The sequence below is a fragment of the Saccopteryx bilineata genome, chromosome 4 (assembly GCF_036850765.1).
Source record: "Saccopteryx bilineata isolate mSacBil1 chromosome 4, mSacBil1_pri_phased_curated, whole genome shotgun sequence".
Lineage (NCBI taxonomy): Eukaryota > Metazoa > Chordata > Mammalia > Chiroptera > Emballonuridae > Saccopteryx > Saccopteryx bilineata.
The window spans coordinates 102,001,302-102,012,881 of NC_089493.1; the positions used below are offsets into that span (position 1 = coordinate 102,001,302).

General features: G+C 38.9%; 1 pseudogene; it reads right to left on the minus strand.

Annotated features, from left to right (window-relative positions):
* Positions 1–6,958: 6,958 nt before the first annotated feature.
* LOC136335509 (keratin, type I cytoskeletal 19 pseudogene) lies at positions 6,959–7,834 on the minus strand (annotated as a pseudogene).
* Between the last annotated feature and the right edge of the window lie 3,746 nt (positions 7,835–11,580).

Genomic DNA, 11,580 nt, shown 5'->3' on the forward strand with positions numbered 1-11,580 from the left:
TGCCTGGAAAGAGGGCAAAGAGGGAGCCTGATTGGATATGCTTAAACAAAAAATCTCATACAGCTGGCTTGAGATTTTTCAAGAGAGATTTCTGTTTAGTATTTATTCGTGTCACGTCCTATTAAAACAGCTCTACACGTAAGATCAAGCAGGCCACATTCTAATCTCTAAAATCCTAGATTTCACTCTTGATTTGTGTAATTGTATGTGAAGTCTCTGTTTAATGTCTAGATGTGTCTGTTTTCAAGGCCTGAATTAATTTCTTGCATGCAAAAAATTGGAAATGATGGCTCTAATATTGTAAAAATAAAATATTACCCCTACAAATTAAAAAAAATTAATTAGAACAAGTAAAGCCTGCTTCTTAAAATTTAAATAAAATAAAATGTAGATCCTAAAGACTTCCTAATACTGCTTCAAGCTAAAGTTGCTGCAGCTGCAAAGCTTGAAGCCTGGTGGATTTGCTTAACAAAGGTGTAATTTTTTTTACTCTTTAAATTGCCTGTTAAATAATGGGGTATAAATGTTTTTATAAGTATGGGAATATTACTTGAAAGTGTATTTACTATATTTTGGTCATATCCTGGAACTCCTTTAAATATATTTACTTTAAAATTTTTCTTTTGAATGCTGATGTACAAGAGACGCCAAACCTCTTTCTTTTGCAAACTTCTACCCCCTTTTATTTGATCCAGCTAATAACAGTGTTTTGTCTTTTTCTAAATAGTTCCAGATATACAGAAAAAGTTTATATAATCAGATGCGGACCCTCAAACTCCTAAGAAAGATCTTCTGAGCATGGCTTTTAAGGTCTATAATGACCAAGAGGAGTAGAAAAGGCAGACAAAGCCCAAAAGAGATCAGGAAAAATACCAGCTTTTTGCATATGCCCTTAAAGTCTCCAATGCCCCAAAGGGGCCCCATAGAACTCCATCATTGCCCTGCTTCAAGAGTGGAAAGGAAGGTCACCTGTGACCTGACCTTGCCCAGCCTGCTGAGACTTGCCACTGAAGGCTAAAGGTGCCCAGGACTGTTGACCCCATTTCACGTCACTGTGGATGAGCCTAGGGTATTTCTTCCAAGTAGCAGGTAAACTGATCTCATTTCTTGTGGACACAAGAGCCACTTACTATGCTTTGCTTGAATATTTGAGTTTTTATCCATCCTTCAAAGATCTCTGTTGTGGATGTTGATAGTCTTATTTTCCACTGCTTTGTTTAATATATAGTTTTTCCTTTATTCCTCCTGCCTTAATGCCCCATGCCTATTTTAGGCTGAGACCTGCTCATAATTTAGACAAATTTACCTCTGCCACCCAGCATAGTAGTATATCCCAAGGTTCTCTTTACCATGCCACGGTTTCAGAGCTCCAGGGAAAGGCACCCTGAGTTTATCTCTCCAGTTTAAAGAAAACAGAAGCTCCATCTCCATATGTGCTACATGTGGCTTTTCCAGACTATCTGAATCATTGCCAGCTAAAGCAGTGGTCATTGGGACTTGGACTCTAGCTGCAAAGTGTGGAAATGTGACCACAACTCCAGTGCCTTGTGGACTTTTCCTGAATGTGTGCCACTCCTGCTCCTTGGGACAGTTCTCAGACTGAAGTGGGGTTGGGTTACAAATCGAGTGAAAGAGCTGAATTCTTTTTTCTCTCTTTAGCATTTACTGCCAGGCATCTCTGCCAATGGCTGGTCTAGCTTTATTTTTATACACACACACTAAGTTACAATCACATGGTATTCATAATACATTAATTAATAATTGTTTTTGTTCCACTATGATTACATGTTCTAGGTAACAATTAATTCATTTCTATAAGCTATAAATCAGGTGGTAAGTCATTCAAAGTACAGTTATACAATAACTTGAATAGCAATAACAATATTGGTACAAACTTCTAAAAGGTCAGTACTGATAAATAACTCTACCTTACCTAAGATTCTATTGTCTAGTCAAATTTTATTTATCTACTATATTCATACACTAGTTAAGTTCTAACTTTATTCTTCTCAGAGTGTTCCACCACCTGCAGGTCAGGTATGCAAGAAGAAAGGAATGTTTCTCTACTCTACCACATGAAAAGGCTAGGGAGGTAAAGTAATGAATTAAGTGAAGGCTGAAAGGTGCTTCTGTGTATAGTTACTGTTTACTACCTATTCATAAGTCACAATCTATTTTTTCTAACATGATTAATAAGAAGAAATTCTCCTACAAACTTAATCCTTTACGAGGGATATCATAGCCAGCCTCTTATGTCTATGAGCCCAGTCCGAGGGGCTTAAGGCTTTTCTGTGGAACTCACACCCTCTGTCTCATTTCCAAAGAAATTACTACAAATCTACAGGGAAAGTATGGTACTATTATCCCTGTGCCATAAATGATAGCACACACCCAGAAAGGGGGGATATAAGGCCAAATTAATTCAAAAGGTCAAAGGGGGAAGTATTGTTATGCCTTTTCTCTGCGGTGACTTTGTCAACCAGCAGCCATTGGTCTTCTCTGCTGTGACTTTGTCAAACAGCAGTTTTTGATCTTCTTCTGATGTGACCTTGTCAGCCAGCAGTTGTGGATCTTCTTCTGCTGTGACCTTGTCAGCCAGTAGTTGTTGATCGGCTCCTGACACATATAAATATCAATGCACCTAATATAGGAGCACCTAAATATGTAAAGCAGATTTTGATGGATATAAAAGGTGAGATCAACAGCAATACTATAATAGTAGAGGATTTCAATACCCCACTAACATCACTAGATAGATCCTCAAGAAATAAAATTAACAAAAACCAGCAGACTTAAAGGACATACTAGATCAACTGGATTTAATAGATATCTTCAGAACCTTTCACCCTAAAGCAGCAGAATATACATTCTTTTCAAGTGCCCATGGTACACTCTCTAGGATAGACCACATGTTAGGGCATAAGAGTGGTCTCAACAAATTTAAGAAGATTGAAACCAGATCAAGCATTTTCTCTAATCACAATGGCATGAAACTAGAAATCAACCACAACAGAAAAACTGAAAAATACTCAAACACATGGAAACTAAATAGCAAGATATTAAATAACAAATGGGTTAACAATGAGATCAAAGAAGAAATTTAAAAATTCCTAGAAATGAATGATAATAAGCATACAACAACTCAAAATTTATGGGACATAGCAAAAGCAGTCCTGAGAGGGAAGTTCATAGCACTACAGGCATACCTTAAAAGCTAGAAAAAGCTCAAATAAACAACCTAACCCTGCATCTAAATGAACTAGAAAAAGAACAGCAAGTAAAGCCCAGAGGTAATAGAAGGAAGGAAATAATAAGTATCAGAGAGGAAATAAATGACATAAAGGCTAAAGAAACAATACAGGGGATCAATGAAACCAAGAGCTGATTCTTTGAAAGGGTAAACAGGATCAATGAACTTTTAACCAGACTCACTAGGAAAAAATTAGAGAGGACTCAAATAAATAAAATTAGAAATGAGAGTGGAGAAATAACAACTGACACAACAGAAATACAAAATAATGTAAGAAAATACTATGAAGAACAGTATGTCAAAAAATTAAACAACTTAGGTGAAATGGATAAATTCCCTGAAAAATATAATCTTTCAAAAATCAATCTGGAAGAATCAGAAAGCCTAAACAGACCGATTACAACAAATGAGATAGAAACAGGTATCAAAAAAACTCCCTAAAAACAAAAGCCCTGGGCCAGATGGCTTCACTGGTGAATTCTACCAAAGATTCAAAGAAGAACTAACTCCTATCCTTCTCCAGCTATTTCAAAAAATTCAAGAGGAACGAAGACTTCAAGCTTTTTTTTATGAGGCGAGCATAATTCTGATTCCAAAACCTGGCAAAGACAACACAAGGAAAGAAATTTATAGGCCAATTTTCCTGATGATTTTAGATGCTAAAATCCTCAACAAAATATTAGCAAACTGGATCCAGAAATACATGAAATAAAATCATACATCATGATCAAGAGGGATTTATTCTGGGGAGGCAAGGATGGTGCAATATTCATAAATCAATCAATGTGATTCATCACATAAACAAAAAAAAAAAGAGGAAAACCACATGATAATTTCAATAGATGCAGAAAAAGCATTTGATAAAATCCAGCACTTATTTATGATCAAAACTCTCAGCAAAGTGGAATACAGGGAACATACCTCAACATGATAAAGCCCATCTATGACAACCCCGTAGCCAACATCATACTCATGGTACAAAAATTAAAAGCAATCCCCCTAAGATCAGGAACAAGACAAGGGTGTCCCCTTTCACCACTCTTATTCAATATAGTTCTGGAAGTCCTAGCAACAGCAATCAGACAAGAAGAAGAAATAAAAGACATCCAAATTGGAAAAAAAGAAGTAAAACTATCATTATTTGCAGATGATATGATACTGTATATAGAAAACCCTAAAGTCTCAGTCAAAAAACTACTGGACCTGATAAATGAATTCAGCAAGGTGGCAGGATATAAAATTAATACTCAGAAATCAGAGGCATTTTTATACGCCAACAATGAACTGTCAGAAAGAGAACAGAATGGAGGCAGAGGCGGGATCAAAGGGACCAGTGGGAAAGCAGACAGAGGAAAAGGGGATGAGAGGATGAGATCAGAGAAGGGAAAGAGATTGGTAAAATTATATATACAGAACAGCATTATAGAGAACAAAAAAGCAAATCCTGGAGGGAAAGGGGAGGGCGTTGAGGGGAAGGGGCAAGGGGGATGTTGAGGGGAATATGGGGGTGGGAGAGGATGTATTCGGTGGGACACTTGAATCTATGTAAACATAAATTTAAATCAATTAAAAAATAAAATCATGTGAAGTGTTAGATGGATAGAAATTTCAGAACAAAAAGACTCCTATAAAATGTATTACAGTTAAAAAAAAGTTAAACACAAAAATTATTTGTTTAACCAGATAGAAGGTGACAGAAGACAATTTAACTTTGGGGGAGGGGTACACAGCACAATCAAATGTCAAAATAATCTAGAGATGTTTTCTTTCAACATATGTACCCTGATTTGTCAATGTCACTGCATTAAATTTAATAAATAAATTAAAAAAAATTATTTGTTTAAGTAAACAAAATTTTATTATGTAATTTGTTTATGAATAAATGTGAGTGAAAAAAATTTAATATACAATATTATTTTAATAAAAATATATTTTAATAAAAATATAATTACATACCAAATAAATATCCAAACTGTATTGCAATCAATCAAAACAATATTTAATTAATAGAATGAGCTTGACAGGGTTAATTGCAAATAAAATTATTTCGTTTTGCAAACAGCCTGGACACATTTTTAGTTATCAATTACAGCTATTGTCTATGCTACAATGCCACTTGGTTCAGCACACTTGACCACAAAAATAACGAATTGTTTGACCTTGGGTGCACATTGGCAAACTCCACCTAAAATTGTGATGGTGAACCAATGATGTGTGTCAGCACTGACACGCGTAGCCATTTTCAATGACACGGAGCCGCATGTGGCCGCATACCAGAGAAGTATGGGGCCACATGCCGAGAAGGATGTTTCATCCTCGGCTCCTGCACGGCCAGGTGCAGGAGCCGAGGATAAAACATTTGCTGTAGTGTAGACACTGCGTGCTGGAGGTCTGTAGGCCAAAACAACAGAACTTCGGCACAGAGCGTCTAGTTCTGGGACTTCCGGTTAGGCTATTAGGGGATCTTTGACCTCACTTCCAGCCGGCAGAGCATCTCTGGGGGCCCTGTGATCGCCATTATCAGCAACCACGTAACCACAGCAACCATCATCCAATCTACTAGATGGTGTCGTGGATTTCTAACTGACCATCATTACTGAGATAAGTGAGGGGGAGGCTGGGAGAGGCGAGGGCCTATGCTATGGGTGCCATTTCCCGCCACTAGAAAGAGCAGCAGCCATCTTAATTTACATAAGATGCAACTTGAAGAATTTCAAGACAGCATTGGGCTCAGGTGTTTGTCGACTTGAGGTCAAAGCTTGAGAATCTGGAAAGGTGCCGTTTGGAGAATCAAGAGGAGTGCCACTACGAACAGGAAATTTGGAGTGCCTGGATCTGAATACCAGACACTTTTAGCACCCTAAAAAATATAGCAATGGCTTTACTCACAATTTTTTCCTCTATGTACTTTTGTGAGACCTTATTCTTAGCATTAAATAATATCAAAACCAACAAAAGAAATAGATTGACAGATGACATTAGTAGCACTTGCTTGGGCTTGAAGTGTACAAAATACCAACTTTCAATTGGAGATTTAGCCAATGAAATTCAGCAACAAAAAAGTCACTAATCGGCAGATTAGTTAAAGAATTCTCCCTCCCCCTCACTTATCTTAGTTCACGGCACTGCACACAAGTTAAATAATATCAAGACCGTTAAATAATATCAAGACCAACAAAAGAAACCAACTAACAGGTGAACAAAGAAGTCACGAAGCAGGTAAGTTAAATAATTAGTTTTTGGTTTATTAAATACAGTTATATATTACAATTATATATTTTTGTTATTTAAACTATAAATATCGCAAAGTTATGGTTTTTTTCCCAAAATGACACACCTTCCGAGTTATGTTCGTTTTTTTGGCGAATTTTGACACACCAAACTCAAAAGATTGCCCATCACTGGCCTAAAAGAATGTGGGTTTCACATCGCCACTAAACGTCAAACAGTTCATATCGAGTACAGATGAGTACAAAACTTGTAAATCTTTATAATGGAATTTTTTTAAAAAACAAAGTATCGTGAATCCATTCGACCAATTATTGGAAGTTAACCCTAGATTAGTCACACGTGGAATTCTTTTCTGCAAATCACTATCTTCTTAAATATCTCGATTTCCAATAATCAAAGATGCTTCCATTTCTGGGTAGCTGAGATTTTAAAGTAGCAGAGAATATTAAAAATTTAATTGCGGGCTGCAAAAACTCATTACGCAAGCCGGATCCTGCCTGCGGGCCATATGTTGGCCATGCCTGGCCTAGACAATGCCAGCTGGGTTCCAAAACAAGCCTCCGTTTCTGCCAGCGTGCCTTCCAGGGTGGCTTTCATGTTCCATCCCCAGACCCTGGAGGGTGCAGCACAGGTCTGTGACCTCCGTCTTGCTAAATTGCAGTTGCTCTGTGTGGCCAGCAGCCTCCCAGTTCAGCTCCTAGGTCTGGCTGGTGAACAGGCTTCAGCATTCTGGTTGTTCTCAGCCATGACCTCATATTGCTTCTCATGTCACTCAGGATCTTGGCTAGGTCAATGCAAGGAGCGGAATCCACCTCCACACTGACCTGGCCATGGCCCTGGCCCCTCAGAGCACTAATTTGCCCTTTTGGCTCTTCTTCAGGCAGGCCAGGTCTTCCTTCAGGCCTTCCATCTGCACCTCCAGAGTGGCTCTGGCCAGGGCCAGCTCATTCAGCGCCTTGTGCAGGGTTGCTGTCAGCCTCCACGCTCCCGCGGAAGTCATCGCAGCTTGACGGGCACCGTTGAGGTGCCGGACAATCCTGGAGTTCTCAATGGTGGCACCACGAATCTTGTCCTGCAGCTCCTCAGGGGTCTGGTATTAATAGTGGTAGTGGCAGGCTGGCCTGGGCCGCTGCTTTTGGTACCAGTCACAGATTCACCTCCAGGTCACCACTGGCCGCCTCCAGGGTGCACATCTTCCCCGAGTAGGAGGCCAGCCGGTTGTTGAGCTTCTGCATGGTCACCTTCTTTTTGCCCACCAGAAGCCCATTGGACTAGGCCAGGGCGCCCACATATCTGCCACAGTAGCTCCCCAAAGAAGGACGAGGATGTGAAGAGGACAGAAGACATCTACATGCCACATTGCTCAAGCTCCATGGATGCTGGGTGCAGGGGAGGTGTCTGGCACTCAAAGTGCATAGGTCCACCTCCCAGCACCCCCTCAAGGACCTGGAGGCTACTGATTGGGTGATAGCTGTAGGAAGTCATATCTAAGAAGGACACAGCGACACTGGTTGGAGGAGCTGTGGTCAGAAGGAGGAGTCGGTCCTTCAAGTCAAAATTTTGATTCTTTTTTCAGTTTTCATGCACTTTTTTGGTATGATTATCTGAATTAATATGCTTCTTTCTTGATTTTGTGCAGAGCAGTATGGCTCACTGTCAGTGGTTATAGCACACAGGGGTCTTACTGGAATGGAATGCCTTGGCAGGTCCAGTGAGACCAGGTTATGTGAATTCGGGAAAAGGTAAAGGTAAATTCTCATACTCAGTTAGCTTGTCAGGTATTTTAAAAACGATTTTGTCTTGGAATTTCTAGTCTTTGAGAGATACTTAACAGTTGAATGAATAAAGAAGTATATAACAGGTCTTGGCAGGTTGGCTCAGCAGTAGAGTCTCTGCCCAGCATGTGGATGTCCTGGGTTTGATTCCCAGTCAGGGCACACATGAGAAGCAACCATTTTCTTCTCCAGCCCTCCCTCTCCCCCCCACTCTTTTCCCTTTCTGCAGCCATGGTTCATTGATTTGAGCACTGGACCAAGCACTGAGCATGACTCCCTCCAGTCTCTGCCTTTCCTCAGGTGCTAAAAATAGCTTGGTTGCCAGAAGCCCTATATAGGCAGAGCATGGGGCCCAGACCCGGGTTGCTGGGTGGTTCCTGGTGGAGGCTCATGCAGGAGTCTGTCTCTCTTTCTCCCTCTTCTCACAAAAAAAAAAAAAAAAAAAAAAAAAAAAAAAAAAAAAAAAAGGCCTGACCTGATCTGTTGTGGCACAGTGGTTAAGGTGTTGACCTGGAACACTGAGGTCACTGGTTCAAAACCCTGAGCTTGCCTGGTCAAGGCACATATGGGAGTTGATGCTTCCTGCTTCTCTCCCCACCCCCCCTCTCTTTTTCCTCTCGAAAATAAATAAATAAAATCTAAAAAAAAGTGCATAACAACAAATGTGTGAGAAATGAATCAATGAATTATAAACAGAAGAAAGAGAATCAGTTAGGTAACAGTCCCTAAATGACTATACAGAAAATGAAAATGTAGACCTTGAAACATTTCTAAGAAGTCTTTTCATAATCTTTGATTTAAAACATAATTCAGTTTATCAAAAACTTATGGGAAATAAGAATACACAGAAAACTGCCTCAGATGACCATCGACCACGCTCTTGGAGAAAGCATTTGCATAGATTTTCTTTCTTTTTTTTTTTTTTTTGACAGAGACAGAGAGAGAGTCAGAGAGAGAGACAGTAGGGACAGACAGACAGGAAGGGAGAGAGATGAGAAGCATCAGTTCTTCATTGCGGCTCCTTAGTTGTTCAGTGATTGCTTTCTCATATGTGCCTTGACTGGGAGGCTATAGCAGAGTGAGTGACTCCTTGCTCAAGCCAGTGACCCTGGGCTCAAGCCAGCGACTTTTGGCCTCAAGCCAGCAACCCCTTGCTCAAGCTGGTGAGCCCGTGTTAGGTGGCAACCTCAGGGTTTTAAACCTGGGTCCTCCGCGTCCCAGTCTGACGCTCTATCCCCTGTGCAACCACCTGGTCAGGATTGCATAGATTTTCTAGGTTATATAAGTTAATGTGACTCTTAGGAACATTTTATTGTAGACAACCAAACTAACAACAAAACTCTCTTATGATTAGATTTTTCTGCTACACTGGCTCTCCTGATAAATAAACAGCAAGGTTGCCAGTATGGACTGTTCATACCTATATTAGGCCCTTGAGTAGATTCCAAATGACCCAGTAATTTAGTCAGTATATTTATACTAAACAAATTAATTAATTGCTATTTTCTTCTTTGCAAATACAATCATGGACAAAAGACAAATAAAAATACAAAGTTTTTAAATAGAGGTGGAGAAACAGAATTGCTAAGAAGTTCATTTTTACCCAATGACTTGAGTAAATTGCTAGTAAGACATAAACATAATTATGACGATTATTGGATTTATAAAATTAAAATCTTCATATTTTTATGAAGAACTCAAAGATCATAGATCATTAATAGTGCGGATAACATTAGACTGAAAGTCACATCACATGAAATGCTATAATTGTAAATTTTGTTAATATTGGAGGTACTAATCTTTGGACAACAATGCTATCATTTTGCTATTGTGCAACCCAAATAATTACTATGTCTAAACATTTATCACTTTATCCATTCTCTTAGAACTCTTGTGAGAGAATTATTATGCTCTTTCATAAGAAGAGGTAGGAAAAGATAAAAAAAAAACCGGTGAAGAAAATGTCAGACTCTATTTAAAAAGAGGGACTGAGAAGGTAATATTTTCTTAGCATAAGGTGCCAACGCTCAAGTAAAGCTGGTATTTTGGAGCCAACAAAGAAAACAGCCAGCAAATGTAGTTTGAATACCTTCTTTCTTTCCTAGAGGTGTTAAAGGATGCCATGTGGGCTCTTCCAGCTTTGGAGGAGCTCCAGAGAAATATCGCACCAAGGTTTCCGGGCAGATAGAGGGCCAAATGTATCCTGGATAATATTCTTGTGGTGTGGGAAGAAAGTGTTAAAGAGCTAACAAAAAGTCATTTACAGATTTTTCTGAGCCCGATTAAAACAACAACAAAACCCACAAACCCACAAAAGAGAAAAAGTGAAACCTGACAGAGTTTCCAGATGAGTTTTAGTATTTTAGTATATCTAGCCTGTACCTAAATTCTTACATTTCCTAATTGAGATAAGGCTGTGTTATGCTAGACTCTCTAGCCCGGTGGGAAGTAACACATCAGAATTAGAATAAAGGGCAGCTGGAAATGCATCTGAGAAAAAAAGTGAAGGAGTGAAGTTGTTTGGCAAAGATGAGTCTTCTGATACTTGCAATGATATATTGGAATTCTTGAGAAGATCTTGTCAGGTTTTAAATATGTGTAAGATAAAGATTCTTAGAAAATGGCCCACTGAGAAAACAGAGGGTACATATCAAAGGTTATTGGCACTGACCACCAATAAACTTTTGTACTGCAGTCCTGAGACAGCTGTTTAAACTGAGAAAAACTGAGGAGAGAAAAATGAGAAAATCCTTTGGAAAGCAAAAAAAGCCTCCAAACAGTTCCAACCTTACAGTGTTATGATCTTAAAATCTGAGGCACATTATCAGAAGATGAAAGTTCAAAGAGGCCCCAGCTTTGTGTTGAATAAACAGGAACATATGCCCAGCCTCAGAAATATTTCAAATGTGTTGTGAAACTTCGCTCAGTTAGGAGAGAAATGTTAGAGTTCAACTGTGAAAAACTCAATTGCATATTTGAAAAAAGTAGGTGCTGGGAAAGACCACAAACTTTCTAAGCATGTCAGCACCACAGTAGCAAACAGAAGTGAAAGGCTGAGCCATACATCAAATGAGCCCTAGTAGTATATACATGTCATTGTGGAAATGTATTCCTCTGAGGGAAAAATAAATGTCAAAAAGAAGGAAATTAAGACACTAAAAATATTTCATAGTTAACCTTTGTGGGAAATTTATAAAATAAAGGGAAATTTTGGGCAGAAGTCAGTACATACCAGGAGTGAGAGATCTCTACTGAGGAAGGTTAATTGAAAGGAAGAAAAATAAAAAAAAACAATTATAAAATCTAAGACAAGGAATTTTGCTT